Genomic DNA, 21129 nt, shown 5'->3' with positions numbered 1-21129 from the left:
GGAAATACCCCCCCCGGAGAGGACGACAGGTGAGACGGCGCTCTGCACAGTGAGGTCGCCTCACGTCTCTCCGTCGTGGACCGGAGGATGCCGGCCACAGAGGGTCCAACTGCATTCATCTGTGGATCGAGGATCGTTGGGCACCGTGTCGCACAACTGTGGACTCTCCCAAGATACCCTCGGCCAGACGGGATCCAGCCAGTGACTCTCTAACACCCCCCCCCCCTCCAGCTGTCCTACAAGCAGTCGGAACCTCCCCCTAGTGTATCCAGCTATATAATCATTCAAGTATCATTGCTATTGTTCCCTAAATATTCCAGGTTGTATATTTGCTTCCTGCGCAATCAGAGATTGGACATTCGATATTGATCTACCTACGAATACTCATTTGCCATAAAAGTGCATACTATTTCAAATCATAAATGTAATTAAGTGATCGTTGTACATACCTTTTGCTATGTATTAAAACTCAAACTTTCGATTTGGTACATTTGTGTTGGATCCGTTTATCAGGTGGGAGTGTTCAACATATTCATACCTAGTACTGGGTGGCCAGAGTCTAAAGTACAAGAGGTAGTGGTAGTAAGTATCACATCTAACCATACAGTCAGGGAATTGTACCCCTCAGTTACAATTGGTCCTTCGAGCCGGAGGGTAATCAGTGTAATATTAATATAGTGTTATTAATATTAAAATGGCCTATGATGAACACTCCACGAAACGATCCTCCTAACCAACAACGCCCGCGGCGCAAACGACAGCTCCCTCAGTACCTAGAGGCTTACGCTGTCAGTCAACAACCTAGTCTTCTACCAACAGTAAACGCGGTAAAACTAGAAAGTAAAATTATGTCTAACCCTAACGACCAGGCTACCCCGACCATAGAGGCCCCTATGGGTTCTAATGTAACTGACCAAGCTCACGGTGGGGACCAGGGGGAACCAGACATGACTTTACACCCCGCCAATACCGAAGAAGTAGTCCCCGACGAGTCCCGGGAGGAAGACAACACTACCGAGAGAGAACTCGGCACGGAAGAAGATGAGGAGAGCACCGTGGAGATAGAGCTCCAAGACTCCGCACGGAGTACCCCAAGGGACGGCTCCCCTATACAACGTCTTCTCCCAGCGAGGCAGAGAGGACACTACAGCAGGCATTCCTCGTCAGCCTGAAAGCCTCTACTGAACGCGATAGACTCCAGGGTGAACGCGATCGATTGCAGATACAGCAACGGAGCGAAGAAGAGCACATACGCCTGGAAATAAGACGCATTCAGATGGAAGAGAATATGGCAAGAGACCGGGCCGACGGCCAGCGCGCCGCCACCGGTGCCCAGAGAGAATCGGATCTCACCAAGCGCGAAGCCGAGCGCGACAGAGCACAAGCGCAACTAATAGAACAGCTGATCAGAAGGACAACACCCCCTCCCTCCACCAGAGGCTCCAGGAACTCGTCTAGACATCACTCCAGGGCGGCATCCCCTAGCCGAGTAAGCGACCCTGAACTTGACCAACAGACGAGGTTTATACCCCCCGCAGACCCCCTTCCCCAACCGGTCCAAGCGAGACCCAGCCACCGGGAAGGAGCAGCATACACTGCGGAGAGGCTAAATCAGAGACTACAAGCCCTGGATGACCTAACGGAAGACGAAGAGGAAGAGGAGGAGAACCACGCCCGACGACAGCACAGTACTCTACCGGACCAGGAGGTCCAGTACAGCCCAGGCTATACCCCCGCGGAGCTGCGCTACAGACCCCCGACGCTATTCACGGGTGAGCACGACGCACGACCCGCACCGAGGAACAGCACCTGGACCAGCGGGCCATGGTACACAGCCGGTACCAGCCCACGCCAAGGAGCAGGAGGAGACTCGCCTAGGAGGCCTCTCCCCCAACGCTCGCCGATGTATCAACAATCCGCGTCATACATTGGCACACCTATGGTATCAGACTTCACCCAGGAGAACCGGGCCCAGTATACGGAGCTCCGCATGTGTCTGGAGACAATGTTGGTGGATGTCATTGATGAACGCCATAAATACGTGATACTACTGAAGCATTTAAAGGTACCCCGCGCGCACAACATAGCGCTCGCCTACGCCACTTCCACGACCCCATACAGCGCTGGTAGCGTTGGACCAGAGATATGGACGTATATGGGATTACGTGATCCAGGAGATCAGGCACATCGACCGCCTACCCCCAGCAACAGACAATCGAGCACTGGACGACCTGTCCATCAGAGTGCAGTCCCTGGTAGGGATGCTGGGAGCGCAGAGGGAAAAGGGTAGGCATGAACTATACGCCAACTCAAATGTAGAGAGGATCTTGGAGAAGCTACCGCCCGCCCGACAGGAGCGCTTTAGGCGGCAGAGAGACCACCGAGACCCTAATGGCCCCGAACCGAACCTCCTCGATCTAGCCGACTTCCTGGCGAGAGAAGTCAGCAGCTTACGGCTAGATACATTCGGACGGAGCACCCCTGGCTCCAGAGAAGGAACCAGGAGACTAAATGATGGAAGAAGATCGGTGACTGTCATGCACCAATCGGAGTCAGTGCCAAGCAGTAGGAGCCACAGTACCCCCTCAAGAAAGGAGAAGTGGAAGATAGTGTGCCCCTACTGTGAGAAAGAACACTGGCTGTCACAATGTGACTCATTCCCCAAGATGAATGCGGAGGAAGCGAGTCAATGGATAAAGTCCAACAGACGCTGTTTTCGCTGTGCGCGATCACACATGGCAGCCGAATGCCGCTTAAAGAAAAAGTGCAGTCGGTGCGATGGAGCCCATCTGGACATACTCCACGACAGTAACAGACGGCGGCCTCCACCCGCACCATCAAGCAGCAAAGCAAGCGTCATGTACATCGACCCCGCCAGCAGCAGCGGAGCCAGAGTGCTCTTAAAGGTAGTCCGTGTGACATTGAGCTACCAGAATAAAGTCATGGACACTTACGCCGTCCTTGATGACGGGTCAGAGAAGACCCTTCTGCTCGCGTCCGCTGCGGCCCAGCTAGGGCTGCGGGGGAGCGAAAACCAAATGACAATTCGGACAATAAGAAGAGATTTGAAAACGATAAAGGGCGAGAATGTCTCATTCTCTATCGCAGCAAGCGGCCAGCCCGAGCGACGGTACAGGATTACAGACGCTTTCACCAGCCAAGAAATAGGACTCTCGCGGTACACATACCCCGTAGCCAAGCTGATGGAGAAATATGTACATCTACGCAAGCTACCGATCCCACTCATAGACGGTGCTACCCCGACACTGTTGATAGGCTCCGACCATGCAGACCTCATTGTCCCGATAGACCGGGTTCATACCGGACCCAGAGGCTGTCCTGCAGCAGTCGAGACCCGCCTAGGATGGACTCTCCAAGGCCCACTCGCCAAATCTCTCAACCGAACCACAGCCACTAGCTGTCTCCACTCCCGAGTCACAGAGGGAGACACCGCACTCCTGCAGCATGTAGAGAGGCTATGGACCTTAGAACAAATGCCCTTTAAGAACGAAAAGAAAGACATTCGCTCTAAAGACGACATCTACGCCATTAACCTCCTCGAGACGGGAACAAAGAGAGTCCCAGTCAGCGGCGTGTTGAGATACGCCACGCCACTCCTGCGGCGGGAAGGGATGCCTACCTTTCACGCAAAGAAAGACGCCACAGAGCGGTACCTACTAAACACAGAGCGGCGCTTAGCCAAGGACCCCGCCCAAGAAAGTGTATACCGCGCTGAGATTGAGAAGCTCATCACAGCGGGACACGTCACAAAGATTGACATTAAAGAGGCCGACCAGACGACTGAATCGTGGTACGTGCCCCACCACAAGGTTCATCACAACGGCAAAGACCGCATCGTGTTTAACTGCAGCTACCAGATCGGATCCCAAAATCTGAATAAAGAGCTATTGCCCGGTCCTACACTCGGCCCCTCCCTACTAGGCGTACTACTCCGCTTCCGCCAGGACAAGGTGGCTATCAGCGGGGATATCAAAGGGATGTTCCTGCAGGTGAGATTAGTAGAGGAGGACAAGCCCCTGTTGCGGTTCCTATGGAGAGAGAGGCCAGGAGATGAGCACCCAGCCATCTACCAATGGGAAGTCCTCCCTTTCGGAACTACATGCAGCCCATGCTGTGCTGCATTTGCACTACAGAGACATGTCGCAGAGGACCCAGCAGCGGACGAAGAGGTCCGACACAGTGTGAAGAACAGCTTCTACGTAGATAACTGTCTACAAAGCGTTTCGACCCAGGAAGAAGCTGAGGCTCTCCTACTTAAACTCCGCGCCTCTCTGATCAAAGGCGGCTTTGATCTCAGGCAGTGGGCCAGCAGCGATCCGCACGTACTGCGCAGCCTCTCCTCCGAGGACAAGGCAGCGAGCAGCGAGACCTGGATGGCCACAATCCCAGGAGAAGCCCAAGAGATGACACTAGGACTAGTGTGGCACTTCAAAACAGATTCGCTCCACTATAGACACAAACCCCTGACCACGGAGCAGGGAAGGTCGACGGCAATACCGACCACCAGACGGAGTGTGTACAGAACACTCGCCCGACAATATGACCCGTTAGGATGTATACTACCGTACACCACCAGGGCAAAGATGATTGTACGAGCATTGTGGGACAAGGACCAGGGCTGGGACGACCCCATTCCCGCACACCTCGCATCCACCTGGAGAGAGTGGGAGATGGAACTCCACTCACTCCCAGGCGTTAATATACGCCGAAGCTACTTCCCACCCACGGTGAGGCCAGAGACAGGTAAAATGGATTTACACGTCTTCAGTGACGCCTCCGAGGTCGCCTACGGATCAGTAGCCTACTTGCGGGCCCAAGAAGAGGGGGGAGAGATCTACACAGCATTCATCCTCGCCCGCTCGAGAATAGCCCCACGCAAGCAACAGTCTATCCCACGTCTAGAGCTCTGCGCAGCCCTCGCAGGAGCGCATCTAGCCACGCTCATCCAACGTGAGCTCACCATTCCGGTGCATAGAACAATCCTGTGGTCAGATTCCACGACAGTACTCGCCTGGATCAAATCGGATTCATGCAAATACAAAGTCTTCGTGGGAGTCAGAGTCACTGAGATTCAAGAGTTAACCGGAGAGTTAACCGGAGAAGCAAACTGGCGCTATGTTGATACAAAACACAACCCAGCTGACGTCATCACCCGGGGAATGTCCCTAGATGACTTAACCCGTCGTAACATCTACAGTGACGGACCAGCATTCCTCAAGCTCCCGGAAGGAGATTGGCCCACGCCCACCCCGAGGGAAGCAAGTGACGAGGAGGCTGAGAATAAGAAACCTATGTTCTGTGGATTGAGCACTGTTGTCTCCGCAGACCCCAACATAGACGATTGCATTACCATAGAGAGTGCGCAGCAACGGACATTCCTGCGGCACCACCCAGAGATTCAGTCCCCCGCTGATATGTCAGCAGCTGACTACGAGGAAGCAGAACTGCTTCTACTGCAACGAGCCCAGAGAGACTCGTTCCCCGATGAACTAGACTGTCTACACGGAGGAAAGCCCGTCCCATCAGACAGCAGATTGATTCATCTGGCCCCCGAGAGTGACACACATACCCTCATCAGAGTGGGTGGTCGCCTGCGGAGAGCCCCCAATTTACCGGATGACATTAAGTACCCGATCGTATTGAACAGCCGACACAAGGTCACAGAGCTGATTATAAAGAAATACGACGAGGATGTACACCACGCAGGAGCAGAGAGAGTCTTCGCGGAGATCAGACGTCGTTACTGGATACTTCAAGGAAGAGAGGCGGTGCGACGCTTCCAGCGAACCTGTCTAGACTGCCAAAAGTGGCGCGCGCAGCCCAGCATACCACGGATGGCTGACCTACCTCCATGTCGCCTCCGACTCGGCGACAAGCCATTCCACTCAACAGGCATGGACTGTTTTGGCCCGCTGCACATAAAGAAAGGAAGAGGCACCGAGAAGCGGTGGGGTATTGTATTCAAATGCATGACCACCAGAGCGATACATATCGATCTCCTTCCGACCATGAGCACAGACTCATTCCTTATGGCCTTCCGAAGATTCACATCACGGAAAGGAAAACCGTCTACATTATTGTCCGATCACGGGACAAACTTCAAAGGCGGAGAAAGAGAGCTGAGGGAGAGCTTCCAAGCTATGGGCCCAGAACTTAAGACCCACCTCGCTCCAGCCCAGATTGACTTCCAATTCAACCCCCCAAACGCACCCCACTTCGGTGGAACTTGGGAACGAGAAGTACTTGGGGCCCAGACTGTGGCGGAAGAAGTCCTAATGACAGTCCTCACGGAGATTGAGGGAGTATTGAACTCAAAGCCCCTCGGTTACGTCTCCAGTGATATAGCAGATGTCGACCCAGTCACCCCCAACACCCTCCTGATGGGGCGGCTAGATCCCGCGTTACCCCAGACAATGTACCGGCCTGAAGAAGCGAACGGCCGACGAATGTGGAGGTACAGCCAAGTATTAGCCGACAAGTTTTGGAGCAGTTTCCTACTGCACTACCTACCGTCTCTACAGACCCGCCAGAAGTGGGTAAAAGAGAGAGACAATTTGACGGAAGGAACAGTCGTCATGATTATTGACCAGTCACTACCCAGAGCTATGTGGCCGGCTGGCCGCGTAAGCAAAGTGATCACCGGTGCCGATGGCAAGGTCCGAGCAGCTGAAGTACTCGTCCAAGGGCGCATTTACACCCGTCCTGTGGCGAGGCTCATAGAACTGCCCCGACTCCCAGACACAATCGATGATGACCATGACCCTATGACTTTGTGAGTTGACTGACCCTTACAGCGAACCCTTGAGTGGTAGACAGTGCGGTTAATCTGTCTCTGCTTAACTAATTAGGTTGGGACCAATTAGGGGGCAGCTGTTCTGAATGATCAGATTAAACCGAATATATATATTTATTTATATATATATATTTAATTGTATTTGTATATCCCCTGATATCCCTTGTATATTCCTTGTACAATATACATTGAATATCCCTTCTAGTCTACTGAACATCCCATAATAGTCTCCATTCTACCATTGGACGAGACCTTGGTGCCAGGTCGCCATACCCCTCAGACCAAGTTCAATCGTACCGCTCAAGATGTATGGACAAGTCCTAGTTCCGCGTAGGAATATGTCTACCGCACCACTAATGGTACTATTTGTTCATAGTGCGTATATATGCTGCGCTATTAAAGTAGAGCTTTATTTTAGTCCAGTTCCTTACCCTCCAACAGAGTGACAGACGCAAAAGCCTCCCCGCGAACCACGTGTGGGCAGTAAGGCCAATTCGGCCCAGTATCGGCATTGAGACATCGTGTATATTAATATTTGAATAGTCATATTTGGCACTATATCGTCGAGTTGGACGTATTCTATTAAGCTAATAATAGTCTATTCATATGTAGTGCCTCGTGCGGTAAGAGTTCTATAGTAATCAGCACCCCCATCGTTTCGGGCATCAGCTGGACGCTTATCCAGGGTGGTTGACCCCACGTGAAGCTGCACCCGAGGAGCTCCAGGCCAAAGAGCGAGTGGACCTGTATATTGGATTATTCTACCGACGACGGCTAGCCTTCCCCGGCTTGGATTATGCTTTGAGTACTTTGATTATTCTATGGATAAAGGCCAACACTGCGGTGTGTTGGAAATACCCCCCCCGGAGAGGACGACAGGTGAGACGGCGCTCTGCACAGTGAGGTCGCCTCACGTCTCTCCGTCGTGGACCGGAGGACGCCGGCCACAGAGGGTCCAACTGCATTCATCTGTGGATCGAGGATCGTTGGGCACCGTGTCGCACAACTGTGGACTCTCCCAAGATACCCTCGGCCAGACGGGATCCAGCCAGTGACTCTCTAACACCCCCCCCCCCCTCCAGCTGTCCTACAAGCAGTCGGAACCTCCCCCTAGTGTATCCAGCTATATAATCATTCAAGTATCATTGCTATTGTTCCCTAAATATTCCAGGTTGTATATTTGCTTCCTGCGCAATCAGAGATTGGACATTCGATATTGATCTACCTACGAATACTCATTTGCCATAAAAGTGCATACTATTTCAAATCATAAATGTAATTAAGTGATCGTTGTACATACCTTTTGCTATGTATTAAAACTCAAACTTTCGATTTGGTACATTTGTGTTGGATCCGTTTATCAGGTGGGAGTGTTCAACATATTCATACCTAGTACTGGGTGGCCAGAGTCTAAAGTACAAGAGGTAGTGGTAGTAAGTATCATATCTAACCATACAGTCAGGGAATTGTACCCCTCAGTTACAACAGTCATTGTTGAAAGTTGAATTGTGAGGACGGGATGTGCCATTATATGAAGGGATTATGCAAATCCATTGCCTCTCCAAAAAATTGCCTTTCCACATACAGTACCAATCTGCTTTGCTTGCTCTATCTTGGAAAAACAAAAGAATAATACTGCATGCGCAATTGCACTATATGTGCGTAAAACACAGCAGTGCAAAACAATTCATGGTGTTCGATGTAGACACACTGTTGCCAGAGAGCGGCTGAATAGCGAGATGAAGCACATCCTACTTGGTCAGCAATACTGTTGTAAACCTTGCAGCAGAGACAATATATACTATTAATGTCAACCCCCATCATCAGTGCTACTGACAAAGTCCACTGACAGACTCTGTAAAACAGCAATGTATGAAACTTTTATATGTTCCTTGTAATACAGGCAGAAATACAAAAATTGTGAATGAAAGTCAGTATTATTAGGCTCCTCAAATATCGTCATTCATAAAAAGAACATTTAATAATATAACATGTAATATTTTACAACATTGAGTAATAACCAAACAGGGGATGCTGCTTCATATTTATGCTCTGTCATCTTTGAGATGGTGAGTGTTACGATTAGTCCTACGCTTCTTTGGCATGATGGACCCAGATGGCAGAGTATAGATGAGACCGGAGACAGAGCGTGACGATGAACAGTTTACTACAACACAAGGTACATACACGACTAACACACACAGGTAACATTTAACAATGATCGCGCCCAGCAGGGCAGGACAGACAGGACTATATACACAGACTAATTGACAAGACACAGAGGGTAATTTACAAACAAGACACAGGTGTGGTAGACAGAAACAATAGAACACAGAGTACACTGGAAAACAATAACAAATAACCAACCAGACTAAACATAATTACAAACCACAGACAGGGGAACACAAGACTAACAAAGTGGAGACAACAGACAATAAACACAACAAACACAACTGACAATAAATAACAATGAGTTGGTGTGTGAGCTGATGCCAGATTGGCATCAGCCCACCGGGTGGCAATGTTGATCGAGTGTTATTGTTAATGGGAGGTACTTGTGAATATGACTGTCTGAGTCCTGGTCCCACAGGACCAGGACCGGAGGAAGTGTTACAGTACCCCGCCCTCGAAGGTCGACTCCCAGGCGACCCAACAGGCCCCCCGGGAACGGGGAGGGTGGGGGGGACGGAAGCCGCATCGGCGAAAAGAGGGGGGGGGAGGATGGGGGTTCGAGGGACGGGGCCTGCGGGAACAGGAACGGGGGGAGGGGGCTGACGAGGAGGGCTGGAGCAGGGTAGGATGGGGGGAAGAGACGACGGCTCCAGAGCGCGACCTGGGGCTGGGGTCTCCACGGTGGCGAGACCCCCCGCCGAACCCCGAACCGGAGGCTCCCTGGCGACAGGACGCGGTGCAGGACCCCCAACCGGGGTCCCTCCGGCAGCGGAATCCGACGTCGTCCTCCAGGTCTGCCATGGTGGTGGCTCGTCTTCTGGAACCTCCCAGGGCGGAGGAGACCTCGACCAGGCCGGCGAGGAAGACCTGCGGTCCTGGAAACCCCTTCCCCTGGGGCTGTGGCGTCGGGATCCACGCCCCGTCCCCGACGCTCCCCTGCGGACCAGGCGACTTCCCACCCAGGGATCCAGCACCGGGGTGGCCGCGGCGCAAGCACCCGATATCATCGGTGCCGCTGGCCCAGCCACTGCGTCCCATGGTGCCAGACCCAGAGCGGTCGCCTGGTCGGCACGCAGGACGGAAGCGCCCAGGATCCCGAGCGCGAAGCTGGCTCCGTCTCTCCTCTCTGCCGGGTCCAAGTTCGGCGCGATCATTCTGTTACGATTAGTCCTACGCTTCTTTGGCATGATGGACCCAGATGGCAGAGTATAGATGAGACCGGAGACAGAGCGTGACGATGAACAGTTTACTACAACACAAGGTACATACACGACTAACACACACAGGTAACATTTAACAATGATCGCGCCCAGCAGGGCAGGACAGACAGGACTATATACACAGACTAATTGACAAGACACAGAGGGTAATTTACAAACAAGACACAGGTGTGGTAGACAGAAACAATAGAACACAGAGTACACTGGAAAACAATAACAAATAACCAACCAGACTAAACATAATTACAAACCACAGACAGGGGAACACAAGACTAACAAAGTGGAGACAACAGACAATAAACACAACAAACACAACTGACAATAAATAACAATGAGTTGGTGTAGGAGCTGATGCCAGATTGGCATCAGCCCACCGGGTGGCAATGTTGATCGAGTGTTATTGTTAATGGGAGGTACTTGTGAATATGACTGTCTGAGTCCTGGTCCCACAGGACCAGGACCGGAGGAAGTGTTACAGGTGAGACCCTCAGTTGGCGCTGTGTGAGGCCATGACGCACCTCAGCTTATAACGCCGGGCTCGTGACAGGCAACATGAACGAGCACAAGGAGGTGAGATACAATGTAAGGATGACAGTAAACGGCGCTACAGCCTACAGGGATAAGGTTGAACTTCAGTTTGAACAGACTGATTCCAGAGGTATGTGGGAGGGCCTCAGATTGATGACAGATTATAAAGGTACCTCCCTCAAACTGAACAAGGATATCTCCTTGGCAAATGAACTCAATACGTTCTATGCGAGGTTTGAGGCTGTGAATAACAACACTGCCGGGAGCCACTGCCGATGGAGACTCAGTGTTCAGGATAACAGAACATGAGGTGAGGAGGACCGTTAACCTCTTCCACCCGACGGGACCGGTACCGGTCCCGAAATGACATAATTGTCATAAATCAATATTTCTGGACTGTTGTATAAAACTAGCGATTTTTATTTCAAACGTATTCAAGTATAAACATCATGAACATGTCACAACAGCATTCAGAATGTATATTATCATCAATACGTTAGTTTAGGAATAGGTTCCTGTTCCACCCCACGGGGTCGGTACCGACCCCTTTATGACAACACATCATAAATCAATCTCTCAAAACTTCATGTTGTGTTTCTTTTTTTTTGTCTTTTTGAGTTAAGACCCTAAACATGTGAAAACAACAGTCAAAGTGTATATTTTGTGCAATATGTTTGTTTAGCAATGATTTTCCATGACATTAGTTAAATATGAGCTTATTAAAAAAGTTGCGTATCACATCACAAAACTTGTGATTACATTAAGAACCGAGGGGAAAGATGCCATATTTGTGTAGTCCTAATGACCGGGAGACTCAGGGCTTTCAAATGACACAAGAAGTAAAGAGAACTACAATTCCCAGGGCACACCATCCGTTGCTCAAAGCCAAACAAAGGCTTTCATTAGTCCAACCGAAAGAGTGACACTACGTGTTTATATCTCAATTTCGGAACAAACAACACGGCGGTTGTCATCAAATACAATGTATAATTGATTCCTTACCTTTCTGTCGTTCGTTTGAGCCCATCCACGAGTAAATCCGATATGAAACGCGAGAGCAGTTATCCAAATGCCGTTGACTCGTCTGAAAAACTAAAGTGCACACACGCTACTCTGTTGCTATCTGCTGGCCGGGAGGTGTTACAACAGCTTGATTGGAGACTGCAGTCGGGTTCGTTGTATCACGGCCTTTCAAACGATATCTGACTTGACGTGTTTTGGATCAAGCAAGGTGATAGTATGTCCCTGCGCAAACATCCGAAGGCCATTTCCATTTTACCTCTGGGACGCATGAAGGCGCACATAGACGCACGGATAGTCGAATACCCATCAACACGCTATAACAGCAGTACAACATAAGTTTTAGTGCTTTTAGTAGTTTTATTTGACATTTAAAAATGTCTAAGAAGATATACAAGACAATGGAGGAGGTATTGGAGGAGATTATGAGAGTTTCTGATACTGAGGTTATCGATTCTGGGGACACCACAGATAATTCTGCCTCTGAAGATGAGATGTAAGTAATTCTTTATTTTGATCATATAATATACTTTGTGTTTATTACATCATATTGATTACATCATATTGATTACATCATATTACATCATTATTGTATTTTTGTTATAGTGATTCTGAAGAGGAAGAGCAGAGTAAAAGGACAAAGGCCACAACTGCCCCCCCCCCCTCCCCCAAGCTCAAGGTACTGTATGCAACTTGATCTCTGTACTGTATACAGTAAGATAATATATTCCTTTAGTGTGGAACTTGGTCTCACTGTCAAGTCAACTATAGTATATAATACAATACATTGTTTACATACCTGTATGATACATTTGACTACTTACTGTATATGTTTAGTTCAAGTACATTTTATTTGTCACATACATGTACTGTACAGTGAAATGTTCTGTCCTGTATACAGTAAGATAATATATTCCTTTATTGATCCCTGATAATTGCTTCATACAGTAAAACTAAGAATACAATTATATATCTGCATTATTTTCTTTATAGTGATTCTGACGGCGATATCCCCTCTACATTGTCTGGGCCAGCAGCACAAAGCCACACCTCAGGCACCGCCCCCACCCCCTCCAGACGACCACCTACTACTCGATCGGCACGCAGGTCAACCCCCCAGCAATCAGCATTTTCAAGGTGTGTAACTTGGTCTCAACTATAATACATACATTGTTTACATACCTGTTTTTCCTGTTTGCTGCACCTGGAGATTGCTCTTCTGCTGCTGTTGTCGTTTTTTTATGATATTTTCTCAGTTTTTAAAGATTTTACGTCAATATAAGCTTTATTCTACTGTTTGTAGTAGTAAAGTGATTTTAAGTGAAGGGTCGTTGTGGATTGATGGTTAAAAGAGAAGATACCTGGAGGATTCAGTTTTGGGCCTACCTGTGGTCTGTACTGCTCAAGCCTTGGGCCTACCTGAGGTCTGTACTGCTCAAGCCCTCTAACCTGCTGGGATGCCTCCCAAAACCGGTGACAAGGTGGTACCTGAAAAGGCTGCTGATAAACCACTGCCCAAGAAACTACTACGATCTAATCAACCTTGGTCGGAGAGTGTGGGTGAGTCGGGTGGTGTCATGGAGGTGGATGCAGCACTGTTGGAATCAATCAACGCTAGACTAACCAAGTTGGATATCCTTGACTCATTACAACATGACATCCGTGAGTTGAAAACCAGCTTGGAGTTTAGTCAAAAGCAGATTGAGGACTTGATGAAGGAAAATGCCTTCCTTAAGGGTGTGGTGAAGGAGGTACAGCAATCTGCTGTCTCTCTCACCTTGGAGAAGAAGCATATGAAAGAGACCTTACTGGGAATACAGTGCAGAGAGATGAGGGACAACTTGATTTTCTCTGGTATCAGTGAGGACAAAGCTGAGGATAAAACTGAGCCGGAAAAAATTGTAAGAGACTTTATGTCAAAAAAACTCAAACTGTCCCCTGGGGTGGTTAGGGACATAACCTTCTCAAGGGTTCACAGACTGGGCCGACCTGTTGAAGGAAAAAACAGACCAATTATAGCTCGGTTTGAGCACTACAAGCATAAGGAGTTGGTGAAGAGCCGTGGTAAGGAGTTGAAGGGGTCCTCTCTGTGGTTAAATGACCACTTTCCTGTGGAGATCAATGACAGGAGAAAACAACTGCTTCCTATCATGAGGGAAAACAGGGCCCTGAATCACAGAGTGGCTTTGTCAGTCGATAAACTGTACATAAATGGACAACTGTATAGAGACTCAAAGGTGACCCCCTGGCTGTTTTAGATGGAGGATGTTGTGTTTTCATTTCATTTTTGTTTTTGTCTTCTATAAATTTCTATGACTACATCCAATACTGATATACCCTGCATTAAGTTAGGCCTTCACAAGGGCCTGGTTTTAGCTCATGTGAATGTATGTGGAGATGATGTGGATTTGACACAGTGGATTCTTGAACATGAAAAAATGAAACTCAAAACATTTGAATACACTGAGCACAATCTACAGGATATAGAAAATGATATTGACCCAGACAATAATATATTCTTCAACATCAACGACAACTGCTGCTACTATACTGAAGATCAGTACAACAGGACAATTAAGACAGTTAACAAACTATCAATAATTCACTTCAATTCAAGAAGTCTGTACGCAAACTTTAACAGCATTAAGGAATACTTAAACCAGTTTACACAACCATTTAACATAATTGCCATTTCAGAAACTTGGATGAACGAGGAAAAGGGAATGGATTTTGAAATGGTCGGATATGAACTCAACTATATGAACAGAAAAAATAAGAGTGGTGGAGGAGTGGCTGTGTATGTGGATAATAACTTGAATTATAAGATTGTAGAAAAAATGACAAATGTGATTGATAATTTATTAGAATGTATAACAATAGAAATATGTGTAGAAAAAAAGAAAAATATAATTGTGAGCTGTATATATAGAGCACCAGGTTCGAATATTGAAGTTTTCAAGGACTGGATGGAAGAAATGTATATAAACAATAATCAAAAGGCTATTTTCATCTGTGGGGATTTTAACATTGATCTTTTAAATCCAAACAAACATAAAATGACTGAGGAATTCATCAACACATTGTATAGTTTGAGCCTTTATCCAAAAATCACAAGACCCAGCCGAATCACATCCCATTGTGCCACTCTGATAGACAATATATTTACGAACATTATAGAAAACAATACAGTGAGTGGATTACTAATAAATGACATCAGCGACCATTTACCAGTTTTTACAGTTTATGACAACAACTACACAGAAAACAAGCAGGACAATAAACTACAATTTAAACGAGTAAGGACTGAAGAATCAATGAACGCTTTCAAAAATGATTTGCTACTACAAAATTGGGAGATAGTATATAAAGAGGATGACACTGATAAAGCATATGAAACATTCTTATCTATATTTAACTTACTATATCACAAACATTGTCCAATAAAAGAATATAGCAGTAAACATAAACACTCAGACAGCCCATGGATCACAAGGGGATTACAGAATGCATGTAAAAAGAAAAATACATTATATAGAGAATTTATAAAACATAGAACTAAAGAGGCAGAAAATAAATATAAGAAATATAAAAACAAGTTGACTAATATTATGAGAAGATGTAAGAAGGATCATTATAGTAGAATATTAGATAACAACAAATATAATAGGGGATACGATCCGGTCAGTGTTTCACAACACAGACTGGAATGTGTTCCGCGACACAGATAACATTAATGCCTACACGGAGACAGTGCTGGACTATGTCTGTACTAGGGTGAAAGAAACAATCCCCACTACCAAAATGAAAGTTTACCCAAATCAAAAACCCTGGGTAGACAAATCCGTCCGTGAAGCTCTGAGAGAGCGCACCAAAGCATACAACGACGGCCTAGAGGCAGGCAACATGAATGACCACAAGGTGGCGCGATACAACGTAAGGAGGACTGTGTCAGAGGCCAAACGACGCTACAGGGATAAAATTGAACTCCAGTTTGAACAAGCTGACTCTAGAGCTATGTGGCAGGGGCTCAAAACGATGACAGACTACAAAGGCGCCTCCCTCAAACTGAACAGTGACATCTCCTTAGCAAATGACCTCAATACCTTCTATGCGAGGTTTGATGCTGGTAATAACAACACCAGCTCACAAGCCTCGGCAATGGGGGGGGGGGGGGTCGGCTGCTGATGGAGGCGCAGTGTTCAGGGTAACAGAGCATGAGGTGAGGCGGACCTTTAAAAAAGTGAATATCAGGAAGGCAGCAGGTCCAGACGGCATCCCCGGCCGCGTCCTAAAAGTCTGTGCCGACCAACTGGCCCCAGTATTCACTGACATATTTAACCTGTCCTTAGAACAGGCTGTCATCCCCACCTGCCTGAAGAAGTCCACTATTATCCCTGTACCCAAAAAATCCAAGCCTGCTTGCCTCAACGACTACCGCCCTGTAGCTCTCACCTCCATAGCCATGAAGTGCTTCGAGAAGCTAGTAAAGGGCTACATCTGCTCCTCCCTCCCCATCAACATGGACCCCCTGCAATTTGCATACCGCCCCAACAGGTCCACGGAGGACGCCATATCCCATGTGCTGCACACAGCAGCATCACACCTGGACAAGAGGCAGGGGAACTATGTGAGAATGCTATTCATCGACTACAGCTCGGCATTCAATACCATAGTCCCCTCCATACTCATAGCCAAGCTCAGGGACCTGGGCTTGGGCTATGACCTCTGCCAGTGGGTCTTGGACTTCCTGACTGGCAGACCCCAGGTGGTGAGAGCAGGCAACTGCACCTCCTCATCCATCACCCTCAACATAGGGGCCCCCCAGGGCTGTGTTCTGAGTCCCCTCCTCTACTCCCTGTACACACACGACTGTGTGGCTCAGCGGAGTAGCAATACAATCGTCAAATTTGCTGACGACACAGTGGTGGTGGGCCTGATCTCTGCCAACGACGAGAGGGCCTACCTGGAAGAGGTCAAGGTCCTGGCGGGATGGTGCCAGGAAAACAGCCTCTCCCTGAACGTCAGCAAAACAAAGGAGATGATTGTGGACTTCAGGAGGTCGGGGGTCAAGGACTACAGCCCCCTCAGCATCGACGGGGCACCGGTTGAGAGAGTCAACAGCTTCAAGTACCTCGGAGCCTACATATCCGAGGACTTGACATGGACCACACACATTAACAGTGTGGTGAAGAAGGCACAACAACGCCTCTACTTCCTCAGGCGCCTAAGGAAGTTTCAAGTCAGCCAGAAGATCCTTAAGAACTTCTACTCATGTACAATAGAGAGCATCTTGACCGGCAACATCACCTCCTGGTTTGGGAATAGCACTGCAAAAGACCAAAGCAGACTACAAAGAGTGACACGTTCAGCCGAACGCACAATTGGAGGGGGGCTCCCCACCCTCCAGAACATTTACTACAAGCGTTGCAAGGGGAAGGCTAAGAGAATTATTAAGGACTCGAGCCACCCGAACAACTGCCTCTTTGAACTGCTGCCGTCAGGCAAGCGATACAGGAGTCTCAAGGCGAGCACAGAAAGACTCAGAAGTAGCTTCTATCCCCAGGCCATCAGGCTGCTAAACGAACAATGAATGAACACTACACAACAACAACCACCAAACACACATAGCACACACATCCACACGCACACACTCACTTTAAACAAACACACTGTAGCACCCACTCCACACACTTTATAGCACACACCCACTTTAAACAAACACACTGTAGCACCCACTCCCTACACTTTATATTTATGGATGAAGGATTGCACTACAACTCGTACACCTTACTGTAAATTGTACCTAAAATTGTACCTCATCCCATTTCTGCTTTGCACTAGATAGTACTGTACATTAGTACACTGCATAGTATTGTGTATTGTATATTATATGGTAACTCAGAACATTGTACATATGTCTATACCGAACACTGTGACCTCATTTTCTTCTTCTAAATTCATGCTATATTATGTTATTATGTTATTTGATACTATCTTGTCTAGCACAGTCTCTGGAGCGTAACAGTAAGAAGCATTTTGTATGAAAGTATTCTGTACTTCTGTATGACAACTATTAAAGAACTTGAACTAAAGAACTTGAAAGGTGTTTGGAAGATATTAAATGGTATTATCAGGAATGGATCAAGACAAATAAACTATCCTCAGTATTTTATGGAAGAGGATCAAACTATTAGCAATATGGATGATGTGGTTAACAACTTTAATACATTTTTTGTAAATATTGGACCAGAATTAGCGGGAAAAATCCCAGATCCAGTGACTCCTGAAGACATAAAAGACAATTACATTGAAAGAAATCCTAGTTCAATGTTTCTGGAAGCGGTAGATGAAAATGAAATTATAGAAACTACTAATAAATGTAAAAACAAGACATCTACAGACAGTAATGAAATAGATATGAAAATAGTAAAAAATGTCATTATTGGGATTTCAAAACCACTCACGCACATCTGCAATTTATCATTCAAAACTGGTCGATTTCCGAATAAAATGAAAATAGCAAAAGTCATACCTCTGTTCAAGACTGGAGATAAACACCACTTCACAAATTATAGGCCTGTTTCTCTACTTCCTCAGTTTTCAAAAATATTAGAAAAACTCTTCAACAACAGATTAGATAAATTCATTGATAAACATAATTTACTCACCGATAGCCAGTATGGATTCAGAACACACCGGTCAACATCACTAGCGTTAATAGAACTCATTGAAAAAATCACAAATTCCATAGATCAAAAAAAACAGCTGGAGTATTCATTGACCTAAAAAAAGCATTTGATACTATTAATCATGATATATTAATCAGGAAATTGGAGAGATATGGGATCAGGGGGGTAGTATTGGACTGGGTAAGAAGCTATCTAAATAAAAGACAACAATTTGTGACAATGAGAGATTATAAATCTGAATGTTTGGACATTGCTTGTGGTGTCCCCCAGGGGTCAGTGTTGGGTCCAAAACTGTTCATCTTGTACATTAACGAGATATGTAAAGTATCCAATATATTTAAATGTATTTTATTTGCGGATGACACTAATCTTTTTTTTTCTGGTGAGAATGTCCAGCAGCTTTTAGAGGTCATCACATCTGAAATGAAGAAATTGAAGGAATGGTTTGATAGAAACAAATTATCATTGAACTTGAGCAAAACTAAAATTATGTTGTTTGGAAACTGTAGATTGGATACTCAGGTACAAGTTAAAATAAATGATGTGATTATTGAAAGAGTTTATGAAAATAAATTCCTAGGTGTAATAATAGACCATAAAATCTGTTGGAAACCTCACATAAAACATGTCCAATCTAAACTCTCACGAAGCATTTCAGTCATGAGTAAAGTAAAGCACATCCTGGATAGAAAATCACTCTACATTCTCTACTGTTCACTAGTTTTACCATATTTAAATTACTGTGCTGAAGTCTGGGGAAACAATTATAAGTCTACACTACAACCACTTTTTATACTCCAAAAAAGGGCCATAAGGATAGTTCACATTGCAGGTTATCGTGATCACACTAACATATTGTTTCTGGAGTCAAAGACATTGAAGTTAAATGATCTTGTGGAATTTAAAACGGCACAATTAATGTATAAAGCAAAAAGTCATGCACTTCCAAGAAACATATGTTATATGTTATATGTTATATGTTACATATCTGTTCTTTGATAGGGAGGGGGGTTATAATCTGAGGGGAGAACACAATTTAATGGTGCTAAACGTACGCACTACCATGAGAAAACACTGCATCTCAATATGTGGAGTGAAACTGTGGAACAGTCTTAATGTGGTGTTAAAGCAATGTCCAAACATGAGACAATTCAAACTGATGTATAAGGAAATTATGTTCACAAGGTACAGGGATGAAGAAGGGACTTGATATTCACAGGTGTTTACATTTTTATTTTGTTTCTATTTTATTTTATTTTATACATATATAGTTTTTGTTTTTTGTTTTGCATATATATATATATATATATATATTTTTTTTTTTTTCTTTTCTTTTCTTTTCTTTTTTATGTTTAAAATAGTACACTCATTTGAGTAGTGGAAAAGGGGTAGGATTAAATAAGTGTATACTTCTTCCTACTCCTTTTCGAACATGCAGATTGAGTTGTTTTTTTCTTTTTTGTTATTGTTTGTTGTATTCATTGCATGTTCGAAATAAAGACTTCAAATCAAATCAAATCAAATGTTTAGTTCAAGTTACATTTTACTCCTGCTAACTACCTGTGTTGTGCAATGACTATATTTTAATCAAATGTATCACTCTGTTTCCATATGATAGTGAGCTTGAAGAAGACGATGATGGGTACATGCTGCCTACTTCATCGGAGTGCAGGTCATCTAGTCAAGCCAGTGATCCCTCTTCCCCCACCCAACCACCGCCAAAGAGGGGTCGTGGACGCGGTCGTGGACGCGGTCGTGGGCGTGGTCGTGGTCGTGGGCAGTCTCTGTTGGCTACTGGAGATGCTGAGGAGGAGAGGTGGTGTAACAAGGAAGAGCCGGATGTGGAATATCCAAGGCCACAGTTTGCACCTAAACACCCACCTGGCCCCATGATCGACACCGCTGTAGCCTGGTCTCCTTTCAGCCTCTTCAAGCTGTTCTTCAGCTCTACGCTTGTGAACACACTGATCAGAAACACTAACGCCAATGCAGAACGACAAGTGGCAGCAGGGGGCAAAAAGTACAAGTGGACAACCATCACGGTTGACAGCTTCTATGTTTTTCTGTCGGTCATCCTCTTTTCTGGCCTATTACAGGCTCATACAAGGGCTGACTATTGGAGGACGAGGTGGCCATATAATATACCATTCCCCAGGAGCAGCATGACCCGGCAAAGATTTGAGACCATCTTCTGGTCTCTTCATCTCTCTGATATTACAGAAGATGAAGAGAATTAAAGAAAAAAAGGCACTCCCGAGTATGACAAGCTATTCAAAATCAGGCCAATGTACGACCAGATTGTGAATGCCTGTAATGCACATTTCCAGCCATACCGGGAGATTTGCATTGATGAAAGGATGGTTGCCAGTAAAGCCAGAATTGGATTCAGACAATACATGAAAGACAAGCCGACCAAATTTGGTTACAAACTTTATGTATTGTGTGACTCCAGCACTGGCTACACTTTCAACTTATTTATCTATCGAGGGAAAGATAAAGTAGCCAAGAAGAAGGGAGAACTTGGTCTCAGCGTCACCTCCGTAATGAATCTAATGAACTTTGACCATCTTGGTAAAGGCTACCACTTGTATGTTGATAATTTCTACACAAGCCCCCTGCTTTTCAAGAAATTAGCAGCCAATCATACAATGGCTTGTGGAACTGTCCGTGTGGACAGGCTAGGATT

This window comes from Notolepis coatsorum (genome assembly GCF_963971535.1).
Source record: "Notolepis coatsorum genome assembly, chromosome: 12".
Lineage (NCBI taxonomy): Eukaryota > Metazoa > Chordata > Actinopteri > Aulopiformes > Paralepididae > Notolepis > Notolepis coatsorum.
Note: the sequence above shows the minus strand (reverse complement) of the source record.